Source organism: Thalassophryne amazonica, chromosome 18 (genome assembly GCF_902500255.1).
Source record: "Thalassophryne amazonica chromosome 18, fThaAma1.1, whole genome shotgun sequence".
Lineage (NCBI taxonomy): Eukaryota > Metazoa > Chordata > Actinopteri > Batrachoidiformes > Batrachoididae > Thalassophryne > Thalassophryne amazonica.
The window spans coordinates 71594524-71600876 of NC_047120.1; positions in this window are offsets into that span (position 1 = coordinate 71594524).

The following is a 6353-nucleotide window of genomic DNA, read 5'->3' on the forward strand; positions in this document are numbered from 1 at the left end:
AAATGAGCGGCAGAAACAGACAGGGCCCTCAGCGCTTCCCTCTTTGCCTTTCATGTTTTCTCTTTGAGTGAACTCCAGCATCTTCAGTGTCGGCCACACAGAGCTCAGCGCTCCCACTGGGGGGCTTAGTGACTCAGCCCAGGACAAGCCGCTCTCTCTGGGGTCACACACGCTCAAGGTTATATGGCTGGAATGTAATGGAGTACTTTACTCCGGGGTGGTGTGCCACAGGGTTGAAGCAGGCAAAGGCTGATCTCTGCTTCCTGTTTTTGGCCTGAAATTGATGCCATACGTACACTTGAGTCAATGAGCATCACTTTCACTTTGATATGGGCCTGAAGCTTCATTAGCAACAAAGAAGCATAAAATGATCATTTCATGAAAAACAAACCCAAAACCCACAGACACTGCAGAACTCTGAGGTCTGCAGTCCAATTCAGCATCATGAGACTTTAACCACTCAAGGCCAAAAAACACCTTTAGGTGGATCAGACAAACATGTAGGTCCCCCCAAAAAACCACAAAGAATACAGACCTTTATATCCAAACATAGTAAATTTTGAAAGTAACCTCAAGAACAGCAGTTGTTTCCTGTAAAAGTAGTACTCTGTACTGTACAGGTTGTTTAGGTACATAAATTGTGTTTAAAAATAACAAAATTTACTAGGATGTGAAAATGTCTTGAATATTCTTGAGATAACCCCATGGTTTGAGCCCTCAAGACCAAGGCATCTAAGATCCAGGTCCAGGGATTCGAGATCACGATATCCAAGACCAAGGACAAGGCAGCTAAACTCAACGCTAAGGCATCCAAGCCCAATGTCAAAGGTCAAGACTAGTGCTGGGTAGAAAAGATCGATTGGCCAGTTTTAAATCAATTCTCATTTTAATTCCCAAAAATCGATTCATACATTCAAAGATCGATTTCTAAAAATATATATGCACTTGTCGCCGGCGTTGGAACAGCATCGCTGAAGGAATGACGTTGCAGTTGGTCTGTTACATTGTTTCTGAGGCTGTGAAAATGATAATTTCTTTACGATGATTGTGGACCCGCTGGTTCCGATTTAGAAGCAGGTCGACAATTTATTGATCAGCCTCTGTCAAAGACATTTAAAGATGTCAATCATGACGACAGGGAATTTTGTCTGTTTCGGGTTTGTCACATGACATGGATTAATTCATCCCATTTGTGTTGCACTGCATTTAGAGTGCAAATTTGGTTCCATACATTTGGTACCATTGCACTCTGCACGCATGCACACACACACACACACACACACACACACACACACACACACACACACACACACACACACACACACACACACACACACACACACACACACACACACAATGCGCGTGCGCACACAAGACAAATCCACTGCACTGTAAGCCTTCTGGAGGCTGTTAGCAAGTTAGAATGAAAAGCTGGACTAATTTCTCTGGGGTTTTTTTGGTTTTTTGCTGCACTGAGAAAATACACAGTCCGTTTTTTGGTGGTACACGCGCACAAGCATCACGGACTGCGCGTCACAATTTGGACTTTAGCAGCAGTGGAACACCAAAATGTAAGTCCCCTTTCTGTTGTCTAGCAATTAATAAAATATCAAATGACAAGGATCTATTTCAGCCGTTATATAAAACAAATAATGAATGTTTTTTGTTCCAGCTTTCACCTCATGAAATACTCGTACCATTGAACTCATAAACATTCATTATTTGTGTACCAATACTTCATTAATTTGCTATCAAATGTCAGTATAATTAGGGAATAACCCTGTTGTGTCTGATGATGTGCAGACGTTCATGCTGGGTTATATGGGCGAACATACAGCTTTACTGGCAACGCGTAAAACACGTTTTCTGTAGGTAATTCGGTCAGCGAGGCAGTGAAATGGCGAGCGTCTCTCCAACAGCGGTCAGGGCGCGGAGTAATACATCTTTGGCCACCGTTCCACAGATATTATTGTTGGCAGTTTCCTCGCTTGCGAGGATAGTGGGAAGGCCTTTTTTTTTTTTTTTTTAAGTTTATTTTCTACAAGCCCTCTGGTGGCTAAAAAGTCCGATGTGGGATGCACAAGACCTGTTACACTTGGGGCAAATGAACACTTGAGTAGGCTGGGCTTGTGCTGCTGCCTGCTCTTTCTGTCTTTGACACTTCTGGCGTGAGGCCTCACTTCTTTCTGCCTCAAACTTCAGGCTGGCGGATTTGATGCTGGAACGCCAGCTGAGTCTATCTGTAGCTAGATGCTGCCATGACTGATGCTGAATGCCTGCAAGGGAGAGCTGTTTCTTCAACTGGTCCTTATAGAGCTTTTTGGGGGCCCCTTGGTTTCGTCTCCCTTCCTTGAGCTCGCCAAAGAGAATTAATTTCGGCATGCGTGTATCATCCATCCTGGCTACGTGACCTGCCCAACGAAGCTGTTGTTTGAGTATAATAGACTCCATGCTGGGCAATTTGGCTCTGGTAAGGATGTCCTCATTTGAGACGTAGTCCTGCCACTTGATCCCGATGATGTTTCGGAGACAACGCTGATGAAAGTGCTCCAGTAATCTGATCTGCTGGTGATACAGAACCCAGGTTTCAGCTCCATACAGGAGGGTAGGGACCACAATGGCTCTGTAGACCTGCACTTTTGTGGAAAGGCGCAGTGCATGATTCTGCCAGACTTTCTTTGAGAGTCGACCAAAAGAACTGCTGGCCTTGGCAAGGCGACTGTCTAGGTCCTTGGCAACAGATGCGTCGTTTGAGATAACACTACCGAGATATGTAAAGTGCTCTACTGCATTCAGGCTGGTACCCTCGATGTTGATTTGGGGTGGGGTATATGCTGTATGGGGGACCGGTTGATATAGCACTTCTGTCTTTCTCAGGCTGCTGGTGAGGCCGAAGCTCTTGCTGCTTCAGCAAAACAGTTGACAATGTGCTGCAAGGCTTGCTCCGTATGGGCGACGAGGGCGCAGTGATCTGCGAAGAGCAGCTCCATGATTAGCTGTTCTGTGATCTTAGTGTGGGACAGAAGGCGCTGCAAGTTAAACAGACTTCCGTCGGTTCTGAAGCGATATAGATGCCGTCTGTCAAGTCTTCTTTGGCCTCACGAAGCATCATGCTGAGAAGATGGAGAACAGAGGGGGCGCGAGGATGCAACCTTGTTTGACGCCATTTGAGGATGGGGAAGCTGCCGGACAGAGTCCCATTGTACTTCACTTGTCCCATCTGGCCTTCATGCACCTGGCGGATGATGGTGAGGAGCTTTGGAGGGCAGCCAAGGCATGCAAGAATCTTCCACAAACCCTCACGACTGACCGTGTCAAAAGCCTTTGTTTAGGTCTATGAAGGCTGCATAAAGGGCCATGTTCTGTTCTCTGCACTTCTCCTGGATCTGTCTCAGGACGAAGATCATGTCGGTGGTTCCCCTGTTGGCCCGAACGAATCCGCACTAGACCTCTCGGGGAGTATTTTCATGCGCTATGGTAGGGGTAAGCCTGTTGAGCAGCACTTGAGCCAAAATCTTACCTGCTATTGAGAGGAGAGTGATGCCCCAGTAATTAGAACAGTCAGACTTGTCGCCCTTGTTCTTGTACAGGGAGACAATGGCCGCATCCCGAAGGTCATGTGGAACCATTTCCTTTTCCCAGCAACTAGAGAAGAGAATCTGAAGCTTGTCGAGGACTGCCTCACCTCCATTTTGGTACACCTCTGCTGGGATGCCATCTATGCCAGGAGACTTCCCTGGATTCAGCTGCGTGGTGGCCTTTCGGATCTCTTCAAGTGTTGGGGATCTCTTCAAGTGTTGATGACTCTTGCACAGTGCGCTTGTCACTGAAGAGGTTTTCAAAGTGTTCTGACCAACGCTGCATAATGGTTTCCTTGTCCGTCAGAAGGGTGGAGCCGTCTGAAGAGCGCAGGGGTGCTTGCACTTGATGTGCTGGCCCATGGATGGTCTTAAGGGCTTCATAAAAGGAGCGCATGTCTCCGGCATCGGCATGTTGTTGTGTCTTCTCCGCAAAAGCTAGCCACCAGTCGTTCTGCAGTATGTGGAGCTTGCTTTGCAGTGTGGAGCAGGCATTTCTGTAAGCTGTCTTGGCAGAGTGGTCATCAGGTTTAGCTAAAAGAGTCTTGTGGCATGCACGTTTCTTTTCTAGTAGCTCCAGGATCTGTGCATCAAACTCATCACACCAGTCTTTATTTTTCCTGGCTGAGAAGCCCACTACTTCTGCTGCCGTCTCCTGAAGGATGGTCTTTAATCTCATCCACTGTTGTTCAGGGTCTTCAGGCAGGCCTTCTTCTCCACCCAGTCTCTCCTCTACTTTGGCCTGGAACTCCATTTTTGTGTCTATGTCTTGCAGCTTGTGGACTTGTAGCTTCTTAAACTGTGGGCCTTTCTTCTTAGGAGGGGGCTTGAAAGTGAAAGCAATCTTGGAACGGACCAAGCGATGATCCGTATAGCAATCCGCACTAGGCATCACCCTGGTATGTAGTACGTCTCTATCACACCATTAACCAATCAGATTCATGGAAAAAATGTAATTGGATTAGAAAACTAGTATTAATATGTTGCATAACTAGACAATTAGGTAACAGCTCAAAAACGGTTTTAATAACACTAACCCAAATCGGTATCGGATTGAAATAATCTATTCTGAATCTTATGAATCGGAATTGAATTGATTCTTGAAATTTGAATAGATAACCAGCTCTAGTCAAGACACCCAAGACCAAGGCTAAGACCAAGTTGAAGGCAGGAAAAAAGGGCACCTCAAGGTCAAAACAAAATGTCAAACCACAACCAGATTGGACTCGGCCACACTGTAATCTTGAGAATTACTTTATTTATTTTTACTGATCTGGGGTTACGTTAGTTTAATTACCACATGTATCTGTGTTCTGCATAGATACATGTTAGCTGTTAGCTACGTACCACCTCATCAAACACACCATGTTATTGTAACAACGTCTGGCATCAATAGCAGAACGATCCACACCACCACAGCGCTGCCATACAAAAAAGCTTCATTAATAAAGACGTGACGTTTCAGGCAAACTGCCCTTCCTCCTTTTGGTATAATTTTTCCTGATCCAACATGTCCTTTATGTGTTTTGGATGTGCATGTCTTCTCTGCATCACTGGCATCAACAGCAGGACACTCAACATCCAGAAATTACTTAAATTAAATTACAAACTAAAGGAAACAGCATTTAATAACTTCTGACATTCAGACAGAAGGGAGCAAACTTTTACAAGTGTCAGACAACTTTCTATCCACTGTTATTTGTGTCTGTACAAAGGGAGGACACTTAACTACTGTCACAGCACTAACAAGATGTTCTGACACGCTGTGTGTAACATCTGACCTCTAACATCACATACAGCTGTGACCTGCCAACTGCATGTGACAAGTCTCCAGCTGCCCATCACGTCCACACAAAAAGCACCCACACACTGGATCCACTTACATGCACAATCCTGACATTCAGGGAGACGTACACTTTTTAAGAAGTTCTGACAGCTGCTGCCATTTTGCACAGATTTCCCCAAACAGTTCTTACCTGCTCATAGTCACTGCCAAGTTCCCCAAGCAGTCACACCACTCGACACAAGTTGGGAAAAGTCATTTTCTTCACTGACCTGTTCAAACTGCCAAACCACTTGGTTCAACCACGACTCAACTCGGGACAGCCTGGAGAAACCCCGACTGCAGGTGAACCTGGAGAAGAAGGCTGCCTCTCCAGTTTTACCTCTTCTACAGCTATTTTTTCCAATCCTTTCTACCCATTTGCTCTTCTCACTAAGACATCGTGTGCTTTATACGAGGGCTGTCAATAAAGTATAGGTCCTTTTTATTTTTTTCAAAAACTATATGGATTTCATTCATATGTTTTTACGTCAGACATGCTTGAACCCTTGTGCGCATGCATGAGTTTTTCCACGCCTGTCGGTGACGTCATTCGCCTGTGAGCACTCCTTGTGGGAGGAGTCATCCAGCCCCTTGTCGGAATTCCTTTGTCTGAGAAGTTGCTGAGAGACTGGCGCTTTGTTTGATCAAAATTTGTTAAAATCTGTTAAAAAACTATCCGACCTTTTTATTTTTTGCAAAAACTATATGGATTTGAATCATGTGCGCTTGCATCAGCCAAGCTTGAACCTTGGTGCGCATGCGTGAGTTTTTTCATGCCTGTTGGTTGCGTCATTCGCAACCGACAGGCAGGTATAAAGTTTGCATTAATGTTATCTTTGTTCTTCCTGGGTGGTTCTTATGGCAACTGATCCAATCCCAAGCAAGGACTATTTGTATATAAAATGTATTTCCTAAAATGATACATTTTGGGTTTCAAATGAAATTTATGT